The sequence below is a fragment of the Aquila chrysaetos genome, chromosome 18 (genome assembly GCF_900496995.4).
Source record: "Aquila chrysaetos chrysaetos chromosome 18, bAquChr1.4, whole genome shotgun sequence".
Taxonomy (NCBI): Eukaryota; Metazoa; Chordata; class Aves; order Accipitriformes; family Accipitridae; genus Aquila; species Aquila chrysaetos.
Window position 1 is genome coordinate 832,691 of NC_044021.1, and position 25,834 is coordinate 858,524.

At 39.8% G+C, this 25,834-nt stretch overlaps 2 long non-coding RNA genes across 2 annotated transcripts; one reads left to right on the forward strand and one right to left on the reverse strand.

The window, feature by feature from the left end:
* Positions 1-487: 487 nt before the first annotated feature.
* On the forward strand, positions 488-25,834 carry LOC115353147. Its single transcript, XR_003927446.1, has 5 exons — positions 488-2,173; positions 4,612-4,798; positions 9,974-10,188; positions 13,447-13,652; positions 25,296-25,834. It is a non-coding gene; the product is annotated as an uncharacterized LOC115353147 (long non-coding RNA).
* Positions 2,921-8,056, reverse strand: LOC115353148. The gene is made up of 2 exons (XR_003927447.1): positions 7,935-8,056; positions 2,921-4,684 (listed from the first exon to the last, which is right to left on the reverse strand). It is a non-coding gene; the product is annotated as an uncharacterized LOC115353148 (long non-coding RNA).

Consider the following 25,834-nt stretch of genomic DNA (forward strand, 5'->3'; position numbering starts at 1 on the left):
CACCCATAAATACTGGTGAAATAGATTTGTGTCTGAACTGGCAACCCTTTCTTAACCCTTCATCAGGGACGATGTGCTGTCCCCTGGACCAGGACAATGCTGTAAGTGTGTGGAATGAGTGGAAGGCTGAAATGAGTCCCCAGTTACACCAGTTTGGAGAGAGTGCCTACAAGGTTTACATGCGTTTCATCAAAATGATGTCCAATGTCAGAAATCTATGTTGCAAGAATTATCAGGTTTATTAAGAATTATATAGAGTTCCTCCAGAAAGGACGGGATCTAATATCCAGTTATCCTAATTTCATCTGAAGCTTCAGCATGAAACTGAATCATATTCCACATCTTTTTTCCTTAGTGAACATGAATGAAGTTGTATTTGTGTCGCTAGGAATGCATGGTTTTACACCCAACATGTAATTTCTGACTTCCCGGGGAAAGCTCTCCAATTTCAAACAGGAAATAAGAAAACAAATAATTTCACCTTCAAGTTACTTCAAAACACTTAATTTGGCTGGTCACATCCTCTGTAGCCAGCAGCTGTCAAGAGCTAACTTCCAGAAAAGTAATAAAAAGGCTGGACAATTACACTATGCCACACTTGGGTAGAATATCCTTCCCTCACCCCTGAAGGTGAACAGTTAGCATCTGACATGAAGTAAGATCCTGGCATCCTTTGTTTGCATATTCACAAATACTGGTAATGATCACTGGGGTTTAGCCCAGTTTCTCCGGGAAGTGAGAATTCATGCTGTTCTCCCTGAATTTAAAGAAATCCCTGCGGCTGTTTGTTTAGCAGATCATTCAAAGCACTTCGCTGGAGAAATGTATTAAATATACAGGCTGAGAATTGGGAATTTTCACACACAAATCAATTCTGACAAGAGCAGACCAGAAACAAATGCTCAGGTTAGTTTAATATTCCACCCTGACAGCCCATGTGGAGAGCTGACAACCACTCGCCTGGCTCGGACTATTGGAAAGCATCAAAGAATTTTCAAAATTTGGCAGCACTTAGTGCAACTGCAATTGTTGACAAGACAGGACTTGAGCCCTGGTGGTTCCTGGAGGCGATTCTGCACAGAAAGTCATGGTAGAATGAAGCACTTATAAATCTGATTTAAAACTTGCAACTCTTAATGGTGTAATATCCAAGACTTCAGGCTGTCATAGTTGAAGATCATTAGGAAAGCTGTCACAAACTCTTTTCTTGACCTGTTGAGAGAGTTCACGGTCTAGAAAAACCATTTGACTCACATGAGTTTCTACTTTTCAAAGTTTTTTGCATTTTTGAGAGATTTTTTTTTGCCACTGAAGGAGGCAGTAGAAGGAAAGCAAGAGAGTTGTTGATGCATATTGTGTGTAGCACTTTGTCAAATCATGCAGGGACAGCATTGGAGTTCCTCCAACTCTGTGTAACTGAGGACCTCCAGAAGAGAAACCTTGACTCGGTTTCTGGCATCTGCAGCAGGAGACAGGCAGGAGACGGAGCCAGGAGCGATAAAGCGCAAGGATTTAAGGTGGCAGCCTGAACTTTGGAAGCAGATACTTGCATTGGCAGGAGCTGAAACAGCCCCAGGATCACAAAGAACACCTACTGAACCAACACAAGGATCATGCTGCACAGTCTCTCCTTTCACCGTCCATGTGGTGTTTGGGACCGAGACATGAATTTGCAAGGAAGCTGCAGAAGTAGTTTAAACCAAAATAAATGTTATGAGGTTTTACGCTTTGACATGAACTTTCTGTGCCTATCTGAAAAGTCCAATTTCCTATCTTTCACTGTTTTGCACTCTCAGAAGAGTTCATTCTAGCTTTATTCTGTATTTATCTCTATGTTTCTTCATTCTGTTTTTTTATTGTTTCCTGTGCTGTTACAATCCTCCTGCTTCTCCCTGATGATCAGCTGCTTTCACATGGGTCCCCTTTTTTCAACCCCATCCGTCCTTCTTGTCTGCCTTGAGCTCTTCCAGGTTCCCGCAGGCGATTGTCTACGATGGACCCTGCGCTCAGAACCACCCCCCGATCCCTTCCAGTACCCCTCCACACACGGTGCACGTCCTCCCACCGCTCCTGCATCCTGCCGTACGTGATGCTTGACTGAGGCTTGCAATGGGAGAGAGTGTAGGCAGCGGTGGAAACCAAGGCAGCCTGGAGAACAGAAATCCCATGCAAGGTGAGCCCTCAGTGATTCCCTCCTAGTCCTGGAAAGGTTGCCGTCAATCCGGAGGGTGATGGCTCTGCCGGGAGATGCCGTGTGCTGTGCCAATGAGACTGAGAGTTCGCTCGCTGTTCCTTGGGATGACTTGGGTGCGCTGGAATCAGAGAGGCGTTCATTGTAAGTAAGTGCTGCACTTCAGTGTACTTGTTAGTGCTATTACTAAGAGCCTGTCAAAACTAATTTTGATGAAATGAACCTTTGTTAAAGTTGAAATTACTTTGATAAAAACTGTGGGGAGGGGAAAGGCATCTGAGAGAGTTTCACAGCTGTGTGAGTGGACTCTTCCTCCCTGCTCCCTGGCCAACTTCGTCTCCAGGCCCAGACAATTCAGTTCTTAAAAATAATATTGTGCAAAGTTTCTGCAGTTGTCCTAGTGTTTAATGAAAACAAATTTCAAGTGCTGATGGCCAAAATGACTGATTCCCTTCAGGCTACTCTATCTCTAGGTCCTACTAAATTTTCTTTCTTTCAGGTCTCAAAGATGATGTATAACAATACTGTCCGGAAGGACTAGCAGTGTGTTTACAGCATATTTGATTCAAGAATGGATTACTTAAATATACAAAATGGGTTTGATTTTTGTTTTAAGCTTTGCTATGTGTGGTTTCTTTGCTTTCAGGGGTGCTCAGTCTTTTCAAAAGATAACATTCCAAGTCAGAAATACAAAAAAATTAGCAGATGCATATAATGAAAACAAGGCAATACAACTCAGTCAGTTTATTGTATAGCGGAGAGTAGGGGAGAAATGTTCATTGCAGACAAATCATCCATCTCAATAAATAGTTATTACATTCTAAGCTCTAAGGATTTTTCCTATATGGTTTTGCTATAAGGCAGAAGACATAGCAATTCTTTTTTCTTTTTTAAACAGCTCTTTGTGTACATGAAGAATAGTGAACTACAGGGATTGTTTATATTGGACCACAATGCAAATTGTATCCGAGGGATTGCAGGGGCCAATGGAGAGCATCCGTTCATTTGGTTTGTTTTCAGTTTGTGTGCTATGTTACTTCAGAAAGCAAGTAAGTGGATCAGATCCTCCGGGGCAGATTGTTCTTTCTCTTGGGAGTAGCTGAGACTCTTCCTGGAGGGGTCTTGGAGCCCACAGACTTGGGGGCAGAGGCAAAGAGCTGGAGCCTGCGGTTCCCAGGGAGACGCTGCCGGGAGGGACAGGGAGCAGACAAAACCCACACCTGAGAGGTGACGGTGAAACCCTAAGGCTGAAGAGGATCGTGCAGAGTTTCATGCAGTCCAGAAAATGCTTGATTAAACTGAAAGGACGACTACAATAGACAGGGTGGGGAAGTGGTTTATGAGCTTTTAAAATTTCTGGTTTACCCGTTTTTATCATTTAGGGGTTTTTGTCACCTTTTACTTGCTCTGGTTGGAAAGTTAAGTAAGTATTCTACATTACTGGATACAAGATAAAACCTGCTTTCCTTTTTTTTTTTTTTTTTTTTTATTTTGCTTTGTCTCATTTAAAAACATGCCATTCTTACAGAAGTTCACTGTAAGCTCATTACTGAGATCAGCTCAAAACTGTAGTTAATTTAGGCTACTTTTATAGATGGCAAGAGCATTAGCATACAGCTATTTCACTTATCTGTTCTTCAAATTATGCAAGTGTAAATAGACTGTATTCACATAATATATAATAGGACATTTGTAAAAAGCAAAAAATGTAAATAAATGACCAATATAACAAAAAATCAACCAATTTAAAATTCTTGCTGATTCTGTGCATTTCAGTCTACTGAGTTGTTACAAGGCATGTTCTAATTTTCCAGTTCTGGCTGCCTGATCGATTGTGGATTCTGCAGTCTCTCAGACACCTTACAGATCTCTCGTATTTTAACTCACTCCATTCCACTATCCAATCACTGATATACTAACTTAATGTTTCTGCAAGCATTGTATTGTTCTTACTGAGGTATCGTTAGGATTAATGTCACACCACAAAAGGTTTTGCCTCATGTGCTGGGTTTCTGAATGTGTTCATGTCCGTACAATTCCCAGTTGCCAGCCCTGGCAGGCAATGTTCATTGGCATTGGCAAGATAGAAAGTCTTCCATTTGTAGTAAACTGCAGAGACGTATGTGGCTAAAGATCAAATGAGAGCAGCTTAATAAAGCAGATGGGAATTTGCAGTCAAGTCCAAACAGGCAATGGTTGTACTGGCTGGGATTCTGTATTGGGGACTCTCAGAAGATTCAGACATTTGGCATCAGACAGATACATGGGGCTTTTGGCCAACAGTTTGGGTTGTTATTCCAGCTTTCCGTCCTCTCATGCACGGTTCATTCACTCAGCTACGCTTTATCCCGCAGTTCTTCCTTCCTAAGGGGTCCTCCTGCCTTGCCTCAGCTTGTCCTCTCTCATTGTTGTCCCAACAGCTGCTTGTTTTTTCTCAGTGAAAGGAGAAGTTTTGTATCTTCATCTTTATGTTGAATGGGCTTAAGCACTGACCTGGAAGTTGAGTGAAAAATGTGTGAAACAGCTGCCATAGCTTAGTGCAACTTGTTGAAGCTTGGACAAGCCCTTCACTGCCCTACCCCAAGGCACTAGGAACAGAAAAATGAAGTGACCATTTTTTTTCCCCTTATAAAGTCTGATGTTTTAAAACATTTGTTTGTGAATAGATAATTACTAGGCAATACCTTAGAAAATAATTCCCAGTAAGACAGTCAGGCGGAAACAGACTTTTTTATTGATGCATGAAATCTATTAAAAGAAACTATTGACAAAACCAGTTTCTTCTTAAGTATTTTCTGTAACAGTGTCCTCTGGTGGCTCCTGGTGATATTACAAGTTCGGTAGCGTTAAAAAGTAGTCTTACGGGACCTGTGATCTGAAATGGTTACAGACAAATTGCAGCAAAAGCTTGTTTTAGGTGTAGAAGAAAACATACCTAATAAAGATGCCATCAGTTAAAAAATCACTGAGTAAACATTTATATATTTTCCATGTATCTCTGTGTCACAGGAAAACTAAGATTCAAAGAAAAAAATCAATATTTATGTATTTAATATATTGTTTGTGTATGGTATGTGTTTATACATATAACACATTCAGTATGCCCAGCATTTGAACATTAGGTGGTTTTAGCCAGTCAAACTGGACAAGTTCAAACAAGCCAAGGACCTACTACAAACTGCATAGCCTTCAGATTAAATGAAACATTCTCTGACATAAGGTTTCCAGAACGCCATCCATCCAGATCTGAGTATAGGATGTACTCCCCTGGTCGATTTGGCATTACGTGGCTGTGGTTTTTCTCCTCGCACAGAGGTGACCGTAAGTGCAGTGAGAGAGAGCTGGTGGTAGTTGACATTACAGTAGAAACTGCAATGCCTGAAAATGAGGAGTTAATAATTTAATTTTAGATTATATAGAGAATCTTTGTACTGTATCTTAGTTCTGAACTATTTTGAAATAATTTTGAACAGTGTCTGGTGTATCTTTTTGCTTAGCTACTTTTGAGGAAGTAGTTGAGAGCTACTTCCAGTTCTAATCTCAGTGTTAGTAGAAGGGTTCATGCCATTGCATGCACCTTAGAAATTCGGTAATGATGTATCTTTCTTACAGCAGTGATCATTGGTGCAACACATTTTAACAGTATTCAGACTAATAAATAGGGTGTGCCTTCATATTTTAGGTTGACTAAAACCAACAAATTGTTTTCCCTTTTTTCTTGTGCTCTAGTTCAGGGATAAACCCTCATATTAAATGGCTTTTACAGATTTATTTTGAGATAATAGTATGCCAAATTTAATTTTGAATTTGTGTTAGCATGGAAAATTTATTTTTCCGAGAAAACCCTTTTTTAGTTTTTCACACTTATCTTACTTAGAACATAATATTTTTCAATAACCTTCCAACATGAGTTTAACTTTCTCTTTAAAACAAAATCCCTTTTAGTCATTGTCCTTGTGAAGACTGTGGTATTTTCAGAAGGAAATGACACTCGTTTGGCATGTGACATGCACCGAGGCACATGTTCATAATCTCACAGATTCCTTGTTGGCTAAATGCTATAGTGACTGTCATGACTGGACTTCCAGTTATCACAAACCTGGCTGGCCTTGACGAACTTCTGTGCGTCTTTTAATGCTACCCCATGAATTATCCAAGGAAGTCCTCTGCAGTCTTCTCCTATGATTAATAAATGTACATAGATAATTTCTGCATGTATGCTGGTTTTTTACTTCAGGGTATTCTGATTAGTTAGAAGAACATGTTCCTTTAATAGGTGAGGATAATTATTCCACACGCCAGTTTTTCTGCCAGAACTATTGTACCTTTACCAAAAGAAGTGACCACCATGACAGCGGAGTCTGTCAAACTTATTACAGTCTGTCTTAAGATGAACACAGGACGAAATATTATTTTTTTTCACAAGAATTGCTATTTCCAGAATCCGTTTTTTCCAGAGGATCCCTAGATAGTAAGGGTTTGTTTAGTCAGCTCTTTAAGGATCACTGTTCTTGTTTGCATCCAAAAGAACTGACTACTGCTGCTGCTGGGAATAAACAATAGCAGCGCTGCTGTGTTTGCTCTTTCCTCCCTCTCTGTACTAGTCACAGAAAAGATGTGTGATCATTTACTGGAAGAGTGTAAGTTCATTTTTCTTTGCTGTAGAGTGATGACGAAACTCCTTGAGACTACTTCTGGTAGGTCTCTAACTCACAGAAGCTCTGCATTTGGAAAATTTCTCTGTCTCAAAATTCCCATTAGAAATAAATGGGTCAAGAATATGCAGAATGCAATTTAGATACAGGATTTTTTTTTTAATCCTTTTTCCTTACCTTCTGCTAGAACTCAGAATATCTTGAAATCTAATCTTTGCTGCCAGGATACAGCAGTCAGTCACGTGCATTCACTCATTCTGACTTGGATTCCCCACCATCTGCCGGCAATAATTTCTTTAGACAGTTTAGTCTACCCTCGAAATGATATACTACCTTCTATTTCTTTGTAGTCACCGCCGGTCCTCCTGACCCCACGGGGTGAGGTTACGGATCCCCCTCCGCTTTCCAGACCCCCTCCTCCCTTTTTGGTGAGTTGTGTACGCGCAGGTGCTTCTCCCTCCCTGGCAGGAGGCAACCCTGGGGAAAGCGGGAACTGCTGGCCCCCCGCACCGAGCCTTCGGCCCAGGAGCCGGAGGAGCCCCCGCGTTGCTTCGGCTGATCCCGTTCCAGACGGCCCTTTCCCGATCCTCGGGGGGCCCAGGGATGCGGCGTGAGCTGGGGTCCCGACGCTAGAGGCAGCAGGGACCCTCTCAGGCTTCCTCAGCCTTCCCTCCCTCCCCGCTGGGCCAAGAGCGTTCGCCCGCCCTGTGCGACGGGAGCAGATTCCGAGGGCTGCGGAGCAGGTCCGGTGACCCCGGGTGCCACATACAGAAACCCCTGCTTTAGCTTCTCCTGGGGAAGGGACTGCTTCCAGGTGCTCCTCCTTACGCCTACCACTGCTTTAAAGTCATACTTCAACAAATAAAGATTAGAAAATACAGGTCAAATCACTGTAGCGAATCGACACAGGCCTTAAAGACTTGCGGTAGAATTTACTTAATACTGGAGAATTCATATTTTCCTCACTGAACTGGAGAAGTTAAATCTCTCTGAACGGCGGTGTGTCTGAAAGATACATGAGCCTTATTTCCAAAAGCTGCTTGAAAGCCCAAGAAATCCCGGGATCATGAGAAACAGTAAAAACCTACTTGTCAGTGCAAATCCCATCAGTTGCAGCTTGTTTTTTCCTGTCGTCTTGCATGCAGGGGTGATCAGAAGGCTCACGAGCCCCTGTTTTCCATACCAATATCACCTGCAGCCTTCTCCAGCCTTGTGCCGCATAGAGTTTGAATGACATGAAGTAATTATAGCAAGCTTTATCAGCAAAATTCAAGCCCTCTGGGCTTTTGAAGATCAAAAGACTGTCACAGATATGATCAGTTCCATTTATCATGTTATCACATTCTCCATTTTCACCTTGTGCTTCTGAACGATGGCAAATTCTAGTCTCGATAACTCCAGCTGCAGCATTTACGATTTTTATTTCATACCTTTCAGTCCTGAGACCTTCAGATATAACTAACTGCATCACTTTTATCTGTTCGCTAACGACTCTTTGGCTGACATGTTGTTACAATAGAGTGAAGCTTGAAACCATCCCTGTGGGCTTTAAAGGTTGATCATTTATATAGGGGTGTTGATGAATATAAGTTGTGTCTGCAAAATTTGAAAGTGAAATCTTCTCAGGATCTATGTTCCCACAAGCCCTTTTCGTATTTTTCATCCCCAGACTTGAACTCATAAACTTGTCAGCCCATCATGAATATTGAAATCATAAACAAATAAAAATGAGAGCGTATGATAAAGCACCCTATTCTCCCCTCCCCACACCCAGCACGTTAATACTGCTATATTAAAACCTGGCATTTCAATCACAACAGAGGCGCACTGCTGATATGAAGGATGACCTAAATGGAATAAATGTAAATGAACACTTTCTCAGCCAGACATTAAATGTGCTCTGTGTGCAACTGGTTCTTGGCCAAGTGTGAGACAAACATAAATACCATTAATCAAATTTTCAGTAGATTTTTCCTTTGCCACTTAGTCCTTGCCTTCTTTTTAATAGCTAAAAGGGCAGGGATTTCGGAGTAGGGGAAAAGGGGCAAAACCAGTCCCATTTGGTGATGCACTGTAAGACTGTGAAGTTATCAGGGAAACAATCCTGGTGCCTGAGCACTCAAAAAAATAACAAGGGCTACTTTTGACAGCAACATAAAATACTGCATTTTTCTCAGTAAATTAACCACAGTAAGTGAAATGATGGCTGAACACTGCATCTGCAGGAGACAAAAATGGCATTTTCCTCACACCTAGACAACACAGTTTAGACAAGCATGCAAGTTGCCTGCTGTGCTATTTCTTCATAGCCTGTGGTGCTGGTGTGTTGCTTCTCTAGATGAATTAACTCCATGCTGGTGTAGAAACGGTCATTGAGTTGCAACTGCATTTATTTACTTTGAAAATGCACATGCCAGAGACACTGAACAAGGAAGCTGTGGGTGCTAATAATGCTTGCCTGTACAGAGCTGGACTCCCAGATGCATCAGGGAAGGTCGTTCAAGTTCTCCAAATGAGGAAAGATGGGTGTAAGCGGCAACATCATTGCATTTCTGGGAACCTGCTTGTAGGCTTATCACAAGAACACTGTCTCATGGTGCAGAGGTGGCTACAGTCGTGCAGGCTCTGTTTCTTCACAGGCACTGTGGTGGGACCTCAGGTCGTGCTGAGTGCTTGGGCTGGTCTGCCCAGGCTGTCCTTTTCACAGAATCATAGAAGCATTTAGGTTGGAAAACACCTTTAAGACCATCAAGTCCAACTGTCAACGCAACACCACCATGCCCACTAAACCCTGTCCTGAAGTGCCACGTCTATGTGGCTTTTGAACACCTCCAGGGATGGTGACTCCACCACTTCCCTGGGCAGCCTGTTCCAATGCCTGACAACCCCTTCAGTAAAGAATTTTTTTCTAATATCCAATCTAAACCTCCCCTGGTGCAACCTGAGGCCATTTGCTCTCGTCCTTTTGCCTAAAGTGAACATCTCCAAAAGGACCTTCAAATTCAAATGGCTTTTCCTGTCCGTTTTTCTGAGCCCAGCTCAGAGATGATACTGGATGGTGCAAATCCCCACCCCACCTCTCTTCTGCCACCCGGGGCTCATAGGTGTGCTCTCCTCTCCTCCGCAGCCTGGAGGCCCTTGGTTCTGCAGAAGGCTCCCAGCCAGCTAGGTCTGTCCTACCCTGCCTCCTCCTTTGCCTCGCTGGTCTGGAAACATCTGTCTCCCGAGCACAGCTGCTCCCAGGAATTGCTGCTCCAGTGGGCACCACAGAGCCTTCTGCAGGGCAGCCTGAAGAAAGAAACCGCTTGTGTCCCCGCAGAAGAAACACAACGCAGAGCAACTGTGAGCAAAGACATTAATTCCCTAATCCATCAGGAATAATAGTGGCCATGTTCCTGCGTGAAATCAGAACTTGGGACCTAGTTATTCAGGTACCAGGAAGCTGGATATCAAAACAGTCAATTCGTTACGCTATACTGTACCTCTTTTTGCTCTTTCAGAAGTGCTGCATACCGGTAAAAGGTTACTTCTCCAATATTCTCAAAAGATCAAGAAATACATCCTTTCCTCATCAGATTAATGACCTACAGATACTGCACTTGGTATTAAACTCTATCTATTGTAAAATTAGCTGTGGTACAGCTGCTAGTAGCTCTTAGACTCACACAGGAAAATGTCTCATGACACCGTCATGTCCTTACGTGTGAATATACCAACTAACTTTCAGCTAATTTAACTGAAAAACAAATCAAGAAAAGATTAAATAACAAGAGTCTCCAGTGATATCAAATTCCTGCCTACAAAATATTGCTTAAGTGCAGTTTGAAACCAACTGTAAGCATTTGCAAGTGAAGCAGCTAATTAAGTGCTCCAGTGGAGGATAATAGGTGGAAGCAATCAGTTTTAAGTAAAGCCAGTGGGTTCTCTAGCATAATAGACAAAAGCAATGTATTAAGAATGCACCATTATTGCAAAGTCCATGAGCAAAAGATATCTTAGTTTTAAGACAGGAAATATTGAACAACCAAGTCAACGATTTTCAGTAACCATTAGCTTTCAAAGAGCCTCTCAGATGCTCTCTCAGGACTCCTCGTTCTGAGGCAACTTCTCTTGTAATCACCTATTTTTCTTCCCATCAGTTTGTTGCAAAGAGAATGAAAGGAAGAGCATCCTAGAAATCATGTGGTGGCTCTTGCCCTGACCTCTGCTTAATGAAGTCCTGTCAGATTGACTATTTACAAGTATTGAATTAACTCCGCTGCTTGGAGGCTTATATTGACTTAAAATACCTCACAGATCAAATGTACAACTTCTCTTTGATTTTATTACACCCAACAGTACAAAGTCTAAGAACATAGAAGGGTTTCAACAGGAGCTCTGGTGCAGTGAATTAACAGAATGACTTGCAAGATTACACTATTTAGTAGTGATCACAGCACTGCCAGATTTCAACATCCCGTGTGAGGAAACTGCAGCTGCAAACACCACTGTTGTGTAGGCATTTCTATCTTGGTCATACTGCAGCCTCCTTTTCTTAAAACATACTTCCAAAAAGTTGGACCGCATGAGCAATGAGTAAACTTTGTGTAGAACATCTTAAAGGGTTTCTCATATCAAACGGCACAATATAAAACCCAAAGAGATCTTCAACAGTTAAAGCAACCAGTGGTGATGTACGCAACTGAAAGGAAAAGGTCCTACGTTCTGCAAGTTCCCAGGAAGGGCATTCCTGAATAGGAAGTAGAAGATAGGTCGAAGAGTTTGAAAGGCAGAGTAAGATACAAAGCATCAGCCACATTTTTCTGCTTAAAATTCCTGGATAAAGATAAAGATAGTATCAGATTCTCACTGGAGAGAAGGGCTTGCCCAAAATTACATTAGTCAAATCAATCAAGTGAAATCAGTATGCTGCTGAAACACAAGGCTCAGAAGAGAATTTCATTTGAAGTTCCACCCCAGGTTGTTCCCCAGGCGGTTTGCAGTGGCATGTCCAAAACCCAACACCACCTGGTAACTTGAGACAATTCTTTTTGCATTTAGGGAAGATGTTTAGCACAAAATGTTTAAGTCAGATGAATACTTTTTCCTCCTCTCAAATGCTTGTCTTCAGTGATGTATGTGTGTGGTTTTAACACACATTTCATCTAGATAGATGAATCTAAATAATTCCCATCTTGGTTCTACAGGTGTCGCTTAATGTCAGTTGGGGTGGAAAATGCCAGGAGATAATATTTTTACTATGAGATGAAATTCTGTGTAATAAAGTAGTTTTTACTGGGTTAAAAAGTAATATAAATGTCACCCATTATGAAGAGCTTTCCAAGTTTTGCCGTGCTGGTACTTCAGTGGCTAAAGTTTTCTTGCCTAATTTTATTGTCCAAATGAGTAGGAACATATACAAGGAAGGGGCCACTTGGCTCACTGAGACCAGTTTCCTGCTGTTGCAGACAGCCACACTACCTGATCTCTTCCATACACTGATAGAAACTACATTTTTAACACCAATTATGTGTTTTTTCCCTTGTGTCACTTAAAAAGCTGTTCCAGAACTCACTCCTCAGGTAGAATTAAACCTCTAGATTCAAGCATCCATTTATTCATTAACAGAGAACCATTTGTTCCTGTGTCAAAAAATGTCCTTTAGTTTAAGTAGCTTTTTTTTTTCCTCCCAGAGTTTGTGCTTCTGATGATGTATTTATAGACAGTAATCGTATCCCTTCTAACCCTTAAAGATACTTCAAATTTTGCAAAATACAATAAATAAGAAGATAGGCTATTTAGAAGAATATATTGAATTCAGAAGTAATGCCAAGAAAATGTCTGAGACACCTGATCCTTTAAAGCAGAAAATACACAAATTGTGGAAAATATAGAACTATACTTGCTCTTATATCATCACTTACAGATCTAAGATATGGTAAAATTATGTACAAAGTAAGATGTTATTATGGAGACTGTTTTGATGGTGAGGTATGTCGGAAAATGTGATGGGCTTTCAACATAAACTTGGATTATTGGGAAAGCTGTTTTCTTGAAAGAAGAAATGTTTGCAGAGATTATCAACTGAGCTTCTAGTACCCACGACTTGACAAATTCACTTGACAGAGATGTCAATTAATAAGATGGAGAAAAAGAAGCTCAGTTCTCCAGACCTGATCATGCCTTTAAATTTTTCTGTTTGTCCTTTGTTAAGACATGTCTAAATTACCTTTCAAAGGTGCCTATGAAAGTTGCTGTAGAACTATTTGCAGGTGTAATTATCAGCAGTAGATAGTGGCTATATATAGCTGTACCTGTGACTAGCTAAATTGTGGGGTCTATGTTTACAGATATAAAATTTGCCAGAAAAAAAAGGTCAGTTTTATGCAAATTAGGCACACAAGTAAAAGTATTTCCAGATACTTCTGTTGACTTCAGTAGGCTTTGGATCCGACTTTAAACATTTGTTCTTTTCTGCATCAGTTTTTGTAATGTTTCTGTGTGACAAGCTACCTTTCTATAAATTAGGAGAAGTAACAGTTCTTGATCTTTTAGGATAATGTAAGATTATATTGATAATTTTACTGAAAAACATTGTTGATTTAAATTTCACCTTTAAAGGTCATGGCTGACAGGCAGAGGAGACCAGAAACCAGAGCATTTGCATTTCATCGGGTAGATTGGATACGGGAAGTACTAACAGGCATGCCTTTTTATAAAGGTTGCTCTAAAAGTGGCAATGCTGTCAGCAGTTACACTTTGCTGCTTGCCTGGAGTATTAAGCGTTCCTGAATGGCTGCAGTCTCTGCTTTTCAACAGCAACTAAGGTAAATTTAGGTAAATAAGTACTAGTCACCATCAGAACAGAAGGGCTGAACATATTTTTAGACATAACTTTATTTGTATGAAAATCACCCCGGTGTATATATTGTGTGTTAGCAAATTTTCCAAAAGGAATTTGTGTTGTTGCTGGGCTGAATTTGATTAATACCTGTTACAAAACTTAAAGTTCTGTTCGGAAGACCCTACTGAAAATGCAGTCCAAGGTATTCTATAGTTCAAATGATACTTGTCATGGTTTTTATCCTGCAATAGTAGTTTGGAACAAGAAGTTAAAGACTAGTTTGCTATTCAGAATCACAAAATGCATTTTTTCCTTTCCTTTAACCAAAGCATGAACAACTGGGCAATAGGCTATGGGCAGCTCTGTTCTCCAAGGGAAAATTAGTTTGTTTCTCTTGGCTTTAGTAATTAGGTTAAGTTAAGCACTAACTAATTGCAGGCGTTTTCCTCTCTGATTTAATAAGGCAGGAAGTCTGAACCACAGTGAGATGATTAAAAAAAACAGGGAGAGATATTTGAAGCATTGGATGTCCCATTCCCACCCCTGGGCTCCTTCCAGTCATTGCCACTGCTCATTTTTCTTTTCCCGGATAGCACCAATCTCAGCAGCAGCTTACAGTGCTCAGGCGTATTTCACTGAATCACAGACGTTGTACGGTTAGCAGGGACCGCTGGCGGTGGCTCATCCAATTTCTGACTTGCAGCAAGGCTACTGCCAACACAATGTCAGGTCAGCCCTGGCTTTGTCCAGACAAATCTTGAAAACCTCCAAGGGGATTTTCCACACCCCACTTACTTCATGGCATTGTGTACCATAGGACTGAGGCAATGCCATATTGCCTTATATGTTCTTTCGAATTTTGAGTACTTGATTCTTCAGACTAAATGCTGTGCAAACTTTAGCTTTTTTGATTTCTCAGACTTAAGGGTTCTATTTTTAGAATTGTGTCACTGATACACTGCACATTAAAATAGTTCTTTCAAAGTGCAAAGTTTAAATGAGGTGCATATCTGCTCTTAAAGCCAATTTCTTGCCTTTTGATCATTTATGAAAGCAGATGCAACCATATTGATAAAACAACTTGCAAAAATAGGAAAGCATTTTCAAAATGAGCTATAAAGGAAGTTAACTGGTTAAACAATTACAAGCAATGACTCATAAGACTGCTATGAACTGATATTTTTGTGCTTAAATAAAATGATGGCCTGCTGGGTCATAGACATAATGGCTTATAACACTACCACCTTTTTGCTATAACCTGTTCTTAATTTCTCATTTCTTTCCCACATGATTTCACTTTATGAACCCAAATAGAACTGACTGCATAAAAACTAGACTAGGGTAGTACAGAATAAAACAGAACAGCAATTTTGCATTCTACTTTTTAGATTATGTACATTTTCAGGGCACTTGAATGTACAAGCCTGTGGGGTTTAGTCCCCTATTTGGAGCAGAATATTTTGTCTGCCTTGGTATTCAGGCTTCCAGTGAAAACTACAACTTCAGCCTAAACTGAGTAGTACTTTTGTGCTTTTGCACTTCAGTAGCTGCAGTGATGAAAGAAGAAACCTGCAGCAGAAGTGAAGTTTATGAAGATTGTGTGTTGAATGTGTATTTTAATGATAATTCTTAAATATGTGATTCACAGAGACAAAAGGTGGAATGTATTGGGTTTGTGTGGCAAAGTTTTGGCAGCGGGGGGGCTAAAGGGGTGGCTTCTGTGAGAAGCTGGTAGAAGCTTCCCCCATGTCCGACAGAGCCGATGCCAGCCGGCTCCAAGACGGACCCACCGCTGGCCAAGGGTGAGCCCATCAGCGATGGTGGCAGTGCCTCTGGGAGAACAGATTTAAGAAGGGGAAAAAACCTGCTGCACGACAGCAGTCAGAAGAGAGGAGTGGGAACATGTGAGAGCCCCAGCCCTGCAGACCCCAGGTCAGTGCAGAAGGAGGATGAGGAGATGCTCCAGGGGCTGGAGCAGAGATTCCCCTGCAGCCCGTGGGGAAGACGATGGACATTTTTGTTTCAGCTGCTTAAATCTGCAGATTGCTCTGCCATACATTGAAAGCCTGAACTAGCATTAGTCTACGAGGAGATGTAACTTTAGTTGTTGACTGTATCTTCAAGTTGATTTTCAGATGCCTGATAGACTGTGTGCTTGTAATGGTTAACAAAGTAAAAAAGCATTGCTTTTTAACAGGATTATAGTGTATATAAATGATATATATGATATGATATTGATGATAATTTACATGAATGACATAAATTATAGAAAAATGACGTGAATGGAAGGTAGAATGTCACTATATCCCCTTCACTATACTCCACTCCTTTCTAAGAGCTGAGAAATCTGATATTTGATATTTGAAGGTTCATTTTCATTTTTCAACTTCAATTTTAAATTGGAATTTGATATTTGCTAGAATAAAGATTCCTGACTCTCCTCCAGTGTACCACACCTTCCTTCCCCAAACTAACACTTAGTTGTACAGATGCCTGATCTAGTCTTGGGGAAACAAGTGGAAATATCTTGGACACCCATTCACAAAGCCAAACACAAATACTGGTGTGTTTTTGCATCAATAATCATGCCATTCTGTAGAATCCTTTCTCTGTTTCCAGGCCCATTACTGATTCCAATTATTGCTTCTGTCTCTTGTCTGTCAGCTAAACTCATCTCTGGTTGCGCTCTCTGCTTTTCCACACTGCTGAACTCCTTATAACTTTTAAGATAAAGGTCAGGAAAGCTAGACTATTTTCTTCTATCCAAAAAGCACCAACCTCTTAAAACTTTCCAATTTTCTGTGCTTCCTCCATGTTTTTCACTCCATTGATTATAATGTCACTTTCAGAAGTTTCCAAATGAAAAAAAGTGTTTCTTCTGAGGTTTTCTGAGATGCGCATGGTTCAGTCAGTGTGTTAAGTGTAACAAAGTCGTCTGCATAATGTGGCTTGTGGGATCATTATATGAACACAACATCTGTGATATGAAAGAGTACAAGCCAGCTTTTATGATACAAACCAAAGAACTGTAGTGTAGGAACATAGAAGACTTTTCCTTTATCAAAATTAATGCAGCTTTTACTTTTACAGATAAAAGCATATTAGACAGATATTAATTAAAAAAAATTCTGGGGTATTTCTTAAAATATTGTTGTTGCCTTATTGATGTCTCAGTATCAGTAATTCTCTCTGCTATGTCAGTGTTGCTCTGACTGGGTTTTATTGGCACGCTCATAGTACGCTAATGCCTGTGGAAAAATATCTGTTTTCTTGATTATCTTTCTATTGTCAACTTTATTATGCCATCCTAATTCTCAGATCTTCTGACGCGTGTTCCGTGTGCTAACAGCAAATATAAATGCAAGCTAAAAGCCTCACTGGAGCTATGGACAAAATAAATACAGAGTCTATCATGTCTGCCAATTTCCAGTATGAATATGCTCATAGATGAATATTCAGTTTTGAGGGCAAGGGATAATCTGAACAAAATGGGCAAAATCACTTTGGCAGGAAATAATTTGCACAATTTGTGGATAAAATCTCAGCACATCAATATATGTATTTCTGAGAGAGGGAGAAGAAATTACGTTAGAGAAGGAGGAAGAATTTGTTATGGATGTCATGGGAGGTGGTGTCAAAACTCGTGCTAAAGTCAAGATAAACAACATCCACTGCTCTCCCCTTGTCCACTGAGCCAGTCATCTCATCATAGAAGGGTGGTTGGTCAGGCTTTTCTCCTTCATAAATCTGTGCTGACTAATCCCAGTGACCGACTTGTGCTTAATATGCCTGGAAATGGCTTCCAGGAGGGTTTGATCTATCACCTTTCAAGGGAATACAGGGAGGCTGACCGGGCTGCAGTTCTCTGGATCTTCCTTCTTGCCCTTCTTGAAGACAGGAGTGACATTTGCTTTTTTCAGTACTCAGAAAACTTCCCCCATGACCATGACCTTTCAAAGATGATAATGAGTGGTCTCACAATGCCAATTCCCTTAGTATTCAAGGGTGCATCCTCTCAGGTCCCATGGACTTGTGCATGTCAAGTTCATTTAAACATTTCCTAAGTTGATCCTGCTCTGTTGAGGGTAAGTCTACATTTCTCCAGACTTTCCCATGGGTCTGAGGGTCCTGGTATTCCTAAGGGCAATTCTAGCCAGAAAAAAAAAGAACCGAAGAAGACATTCTGTACCTCAGTGCTTTCCTTGCCCCTCGTCACCAGAGCTCCTGCCCCGTTCAGCACTGGGGCATTCCTAGCACTCCCTAGTTTTCCCTTTGCTGCTGATATTCCTGTGGAAGCCCTCATCGTCTGTAGCCAGGCAGAGCTCCATCTGTTCCAGCTGCTTTCTGCTACAGAGGGCAACTCCTCCTCCTCCTCAGAGGGTCTGTATCCTTTCTAAGGAGCATGTGTAAAACTACCCCACATTTCTTGTCAAAACAGAAGGTCGAGACTAGCGACCCTGTCCAAAAGACAACCGTGACGTACCAGACTTCCATACGGCAAGGGCAGCATACCTGCGCCTGCCGTACAGCGCTTGAGTGTGTTGCTGCCTTTGGAATTAAAGCAGCTGTGTGCTTGCCCAGCTTTTTCATGCCCATTTCCTACCTGCAAAGACGTTAGTGACATCCAAACTGAGCAGCATCTAAGTGTTCTTTCTGTAGTCATAACAGGTAAAGAAGCCTTTGATAAGGAAGAGTCAGTATCATGCTCTTTTAGACCTTGGATCACAATGAAACGAACAAGCCATAGTGCCAGAAAACTGACTCAGCATCAGGAGTTGATTAGAAAGACAAATTAATTGCAGTTACTCTGGTTTTCCTGCCATTCCTGTCATCCCTTTTGCTACCCTTTCCTCCCCAACCTGTTGCTAGAACAAAACAGCATAGGTATGTGTAATGGTATCATACACAAACTCCCGTGGAAATATTCTATTTCAAAACTTGAATTATTTATATGTACTTGTATGAAAATGTGTTTTTCAGTCTTGAATAAAAGAAACTCACATCTTCCCAGCATTTCAGTCAGGTATGAGCTGCCCAGAACACACAGAATTTCCAAATAGTTATGAACTAATGCAACGGAAACTTTCACCTGGTTTGCTTAGAACATGATTTTAGCCTTAATCCTTTTGTTCTAATTGAGAAATGCATCAGAAAAATATATAATACGTTACACCCTCTCTAGTGAGCCATGTAGTAGAACATGTTATGTAAAAGAGCCTGCCATCTATGCTTAATTGTCTAATATAGAAAATCCTGTATATATTTAAGAACAATGTCTGTTGTTTTCAAAGAGGAGCCATAAAGCTCTGTTAAGTATTTTAGACCGTTACGCATTTTGCTAAGGAGGTACTATATGACAGGAGTGATAGCAGTTTGAAAACCAGGCATGCTATACAAGAATTATAGTTTCAAAAGGCAGAGATGATAAATCCTTAGACAGGGTGCTTCATTTAAGTTAAGTGAGTTCAATATACAGTACTTAGGTCCAGAAATAAATTGTACAATTAGCTTACAAAAACTAATTATGCAATTCCCTGATATGAGATAAGAAAGCAGAATAACCTGAAGATGTTAATGTAGAAAAAAACTTGAGGAAAAAAATGCAGTTTAAAAGCCAAGAAGGGTGATTTGTGTGATACAGTGTCTTGTTCCCATATCTATATAGTTAATATAAACACTAACAAGTTAAAATGTTTTAATGTGCTGTTCATATGCAGAAATGGTGATTTCTGCAAATGTTTTGTAATGACGAGACTTACAAAGGACTACATTAGAGATGTGTTTCATGTACTATTATTTATTTGCAACTAAATTTTTTAGGATATGGTTGATTTTGTTACCCAATTTATTTAATTTCCTGGGAAGTTAAGTTTTCTTTCTATCTCTAATTTGCCTTCTGTGTCTGACCTTAGCTAAAATACAATTCCCAAGGAAAGTTTGACGTTAACAGTGTAAGGCATTTCTCAACGTAATGCAGGACCTCGGGAAGCCTCCCACTGCCCGTTGGGAAAGTCAAATATCAGAATCATAATGACGCCTAGCCAGCTAGTGGAGAAGAATGAAACCCAGTGGTTTTTTTGGTTCCCAGGTAGCAGCATGAAGGCAGAAGCAGCGGCATCTGAAGGCACCGCAGCAGCGCTAACAGACTCGATGTTTTCATGCTGAATACTTTACAAAGGTTACTGGTGTTTCCACCGAGTTTACTCTGACTCAGGGCTGCAGTGTCAATTACCTTGTCATGGAAAAAGGTTGGAGCAGAAAACACACAGGCACATACACTGCTCTTTGAACATCTCATTTACTAAACCCAATTATACAGGAAAAGATAACAGGATTGCTGAGACTACAGTAACAAAATGTAGTAAATGCTTTCATGGGCCTATGGATCTGAAAATGTTGGACTTGTTTCATCGAACTTGCACTTCTGCAATGTATGAAGTTAATCTTATTATGCGCAGCTATGTTTTCTGTAACAAAAACTATTCTCTCCAGTTTATGTTAGCAGTTCTCCTGCTGCTTATCTGTAGCCCTGTGAGACCTCTGAAGACCATCAAGTCCAACCCCCTCCTCCAAGCAGGGTTAACGCCAAAGCTACATCAGGCGGCTTATGGCCCTGTCCAGGAGAGTTTTCAAAATCCCCGAGGACGGGGATTCTACAACCTCTGCAGGCAGACTTTTCCAGTACTTAACCACACTTATTTCCAATTCAAATTCTTCATTTGCAACTGTTGACTCGTCTTCTCTCTGTGCACTTCTGATAAAAGTCTGGGTTCATCTCTGTACAGCTGCCATCAACCTTCTCTTTTCCAGGCTAAGCAAATCCTTTTCCCTTAGCCTCTTCTTGTAAGTCTGTCACAGAATGGTTGACCTGCACACCTGGCAGTTTGCAGGAGTGTGTACTCTTTGAATCGCCTGTCATGTTAGTCATTATTGAAAATGATAGTCTTGATTTCTGTTTATGTCATCTTCCCTATAACTTAAGTATCAGCAGAAAGAGAGAGCCTATAATTCCAGCTGTACGCAGACCCCAGCTGAGCCTTACTTTAGCTAGAAGACACCATGACCATGCAGAATTTATTCCACAGCTAACCTTTTTTTCTCTTTACTGCAAGAATTTTTCTCCTGCTCCAAGGAAGCACTGCAAAACCAGAAGTTGCAAGCAAAATTCCTGGCTACCACAGCTGCCTTCAATGGCCACAGAAACTCCATCATCTCTTAGAAAAATCCGAGTTGTTGGTGTGGGAAGGCATGATCTTTCACAAGACACTGGCAGAGGAGAGAGCAAAGACAAAAAGCAGATTTTTTTCTGGAAACAATATAGAATCTTTTCTGAGGAAGGATACTGAAAGTGGAAATAATGGGATTGTTTCTGGAAGGACGGGAGAAGAGGAAAGGGAAAGATTTTACAGAAGGAATCTCTTGCGTGCTGCTGACTAGGGCCAGTTCACCCTCTGATCTTTCAGTCCAAGAGTCTGCCATGGAAAATATAAATGACAAAAACAAGCCTCTCATACATTGGGATAACAATGATTTTTTTTTTTTTTAAGTAATGATTTTTTTAATCTTGACTTGGTCTTCTTTCTTGTCTGCTTTAATGTATTTGCCATTACAGCATTGTTCCCACTATCTCAGAAAGGTTGTGATCGCAAGAAGGAAACTATGTTGTGACAGTAGAGATATGTTTCTTTAAAGTAAACGTCAGCCTTAGAAAAGAAGGCATGTTAGAGAATGGCTGGATTTAAACTGATGAGTGACTTAATACCCTTCTGAAGGTTGTAGTTAGAAACAGGCTACTAGTGATCAAATGACTGTTGTGCAGACCATTTGGAAAAGAAAAATGTAATAAACCATTCTATTTTACAAGCTTAAAAAAAAGGTTAATAGCTTTACCAAATTAAACACGACATTAATAATTTTTTTTCTCCTTCCTTAATCAGCTCTGTCAAATCATCAAACATAACCCAATTTTCTTCTAACACTAGAACAGCACTGAACTGCCATTTTGATAAAGCCTTTCATATTAATCATCCTCTGTATTAGTATCTTCATAGGATAAAACTGAGCTTCAAGTAAATGGTTCAGAAGTTTGTGCTTTTAAAAATCACAGGAACTGTGATTTTGTAAAAATTAGCTTTCTGAAGGCATTCCTGTTTGTCATGTCTTTAGAACATTTTTTCAAGGAAATAAGTACATCTGATGAGAAAGCAGTGGATCAGCTCAGTTTTAAGCAATTACCCATCTGCTCAGAGATATAATAACAATCTGTAATACTGAAGCTTAAATTTTGAGGCATTTTATGTGGGTGTTCCTAATATTTTGATCTTTGACAACTTATGGGTTAATTTCAATAAGTATTCCCTCTCAAAGCTAATCAATTATACCATTTTTAAGTAACCAGGGGAAATGCTAAAGCACTTTATTTTTCTTTTTATGAGGAAAGTGGAATTAAATTTAATTTTTCAGTCCCCAGTGACTCATTCTCTGATGTAAATTTTTATGATTTGTAAATGAGAATTGTATTGATATTGAGGTCTACTCCCTTTTAGTGGGGAATATATATCAAACGACTCTCATATGAACGGTGGCAAAAACCTGTCTTGATAATGGGTAGCGTAAAATATGATTTACCTAATCCATTTTAAGGTTTATTAATTCCTGATGGGATTATAAGAAAATGTTTGGAACTAGAGCTGTAAAAGAAACAATTTTGCCATAACTTTACTGAAGTTTCAAGGATTTTCCCATTGTGGAGTAAGCTAGCCCCAAACCTGGCGAAGACTGCAAAAATGAGAGTGACAGCCTAGAAGACCCAATGAGCTTCAGGAGAGAAATCTCACTTGGAATGCAATTTGCTGGTTCGGATTTCTGTTTGGCAAATGCGGCCTTTAGTCTGAACTCTAGGTATTCCTCCTCTCATGAAAAAGACTCAGTCATGTAGGTATTGGCTAGCCAGGGACAACTGCTTTCTAGTATCTTTTATGTCTTTCTAGGTTTTTTTTAATATTAAGTATAATGTTAACAAAAGCAGAGAGTCTGATCTAGTTCTATTTTGATTCAGATGAATGATCTGAACCCTAAATTGTAGAATCATTAACTCTTGCTCTATTTCTGATGGATCAGTATTTTCCAATCTCTGAGAAAAAACTTTTTTTGGGAAAAAAGCCTATCCAGTTCTCCATAGAACTGATTTTTGATTAGTTCTAGAGCACGATGACTTTATGATTTTTGTAGAGAACATTATGACATTATGCTTTGTTAGATTTTTAGCATCTAATGCTTATGGACATACCCCCTTAACCGCAATCTCTGGTTGAATATGACCAAGATCAAATGAATCCATTAAGGCAAACTTGGGTGTTACTAGAAATGATTCACATGTCTCCTTGAGCCTGCTAGAATAATTGCCTCAGTGCTATTAATGAAATGTTCACTGTAGTTAGAGTACTAAAAGCTAAGCCTTTTTGTAATCAGTCTTTGCAATGATCCTTTCTTATATATTATCTATAATGGTAATGGAACAAAATATCATATTCTACTGCAAAAATGGAAACATTTTGTTAACGAATGAAAGGATCTATGCAAAAAAACCTATGTAAAACATTTTTGGGATACTTAAAGATGAAACCTACTCAGTATATATGAGTTAGCAACAGCAGTTGTATCTAAAGGCTTCTATCCAACATTGGTGTCATGGTTCCCTGAGGAGTCTGCCAGGGAACATATGCACCATCAGCTAAGGTTTAGAAACCACCTAGGGTAAAGGGTACATTTTATCCCTCCACCAAATGTTAATTTTCATGCTTTTGCAAATACCTTTTTTCAGTCTTGAGGGTAGACTCTATCCTTGAAAGGATATGAGGTTTAATTGTCAAATAGCAGTCTTGGTTGAAACTAAGATTATAGTTATGTGCCACACAAAGGTAAACATTTCAGGAGACAGAATGTTGTTATACAGATAAATTATTCTCCCACTGAATTTTATTCTCTCATTTTGAATCACCACGGATGGATGGAATTCCTTCCTTATAGTGGCCACCTCTACCTCTAAGTATTTTCCAGTGGTTTAGGAATGAACAGCTGAAAACCTAGGCTTTTTTGACTTCTACCATGAGATGCTTAACCCTGCCCAGGCACTATGTAAGCAGCTTGAGTGCCAAACACAGTGCTCTGAATTCTTGAGAGTCACAAGATTCAGTTCTTTCTTTGTTGATATCTCTTTTTTGTCCTGCAAGACTTTGCACAAGTTGGAAAAGAGGGAAGTTCTCTTAACTGCCGCTCCCGAGGAAGCTCTTTTTACTGATAAATATATTTGGGGAAGAGAAAACAATCTCTTTGAAAGAAGGGGACACCCAGCTACATTTCACTGAAACTGGTGGAAAACTGGCTTCCTCTTTTAGCAGCATATGTGCTATGAGTAGGTGGGTATTGGAATTAAATTTATATTATGAATACTTAGCACTGTATTTTATGCATTCAGATTCTCAGGGTTTGTTGATCACAGTTGCTTGCGTTTATAGTCCTTATTGCGTTGATGTGGCTGGAGCACAAATGGCCACAGCTGAGCTTTGTGACTCAGTAGACAGCTGATATTAGAGTTTGCTGTTATGACAGTGGTAGTGTCACTGATACTGAATAAATGAATTAATGAGATATAAATGCATAAGATTTATCCTAAAAATACTATTTATAATATCATGTAATTATTAACAAAATAATCCACATTCCACACGAACTCTTTTTCTCACAGTCACTTTGCTATACATTTTCGAGGAGCACATTTTTCTTCAACAGTCTTGTAGAAATCTGATTTGCTAGAATTTTAAGTTAAACCTGTCAAAGAGCTTTTAGCAAACCCCAAATTTAACAAGACACACAAAAATCTAGTGTCCCTACCATATCTCTTCTACTGAGTTCCCCAGCAACTGAAGACATGGATACTTCAGTAGCATTTTAAAAACATATTATTTCAAATCATTTTGCTTATGCATGTATTCTCTTATATCTACAGTTTGGGAAGGCCAGTTCAAAACAACAGTTAAACCTGATACATTTCCCCAGACAGCATCCAATGGAGTTGTATATTCTCAGCATATAATTATGTAACATAAAAAATAATGTTGTATGAAGCATAAAATAAATTGAATTTAGTGTCAGGCTTTAATATGAGTAAGTTTGTGCTGATTTAGTTAGTGAGCTGCAGATTTAATTAGTTAAAACAAATTCCAGATTTGAAATATGCCTAAAGCTGCATCACTTTTTTCTGATAGTGACAGAACACCAGACATATCAAAGGTGTTTGCCAGAAATCAGAGGTGCAGCATGCTGCAGATTAACCTGGAAATTGATCCTGAGCAAAAATCAAATGGCTCTTGAGGATAAAAGATAAATAATCAAAGAGATCTGTAACTCTTTAGTCTTCAAAAATCCACCCACATTATTTCAGGATGATCTTTAAGATTGAACTTTGTGTGTCCAACTTGGGGGACATTTACTTGTCTTCTTGTAAAAATACTTGACAGGAAAATACACAGTACATTTTCCTTTCTTCCTTCAATAATTTTAAAACAGATTTGCAAAAAAAATTGAGTCATAGCTAAAACATGATCAGCTGCCTTTTCTTCACCAGCTCACAGGCAACACTCACAAGGGACTCAGCTACTGGAAAGAAAAAGTCAAGACTCACGTTACAAAGACGGACTTCTACTGGCATCTGCACCACGCACTGCTGCCAACAGAGAAAATGGAAGCTGTTGCTTCAACCTTCCCATTAGGAAGTCATGATCACCCTGGGATTTCCTTAAGCCCCCATCCCTTTATTCCTCCCTGGCACACAGGAGGAGGTTTGAAGACACGAAGATCTGGCTCTCATAAGATTTCTGATTTTTCTAACAAGAAAAAGGAACTTACTAAGGAGGGTACCAAATTTGCAGATTTTCTGTCTGAATATATTTATTTACATAGACTCACTTCGTGGCCTAAGCCAGATTTTTAATTCTGTACTATCTGTCTTGATTAGGTTAATACAGATATAAATGTAAATTTCATTTTCTCTTTTTGAAGGACACCTTGTAATGAGATTATCCGTAAACTGATCTTTGCTATCTGTCTCCCCCTGTTAGCTTCTTATTGCCAGGTGTGAAATAAATACATGCATTATCTTTTGAA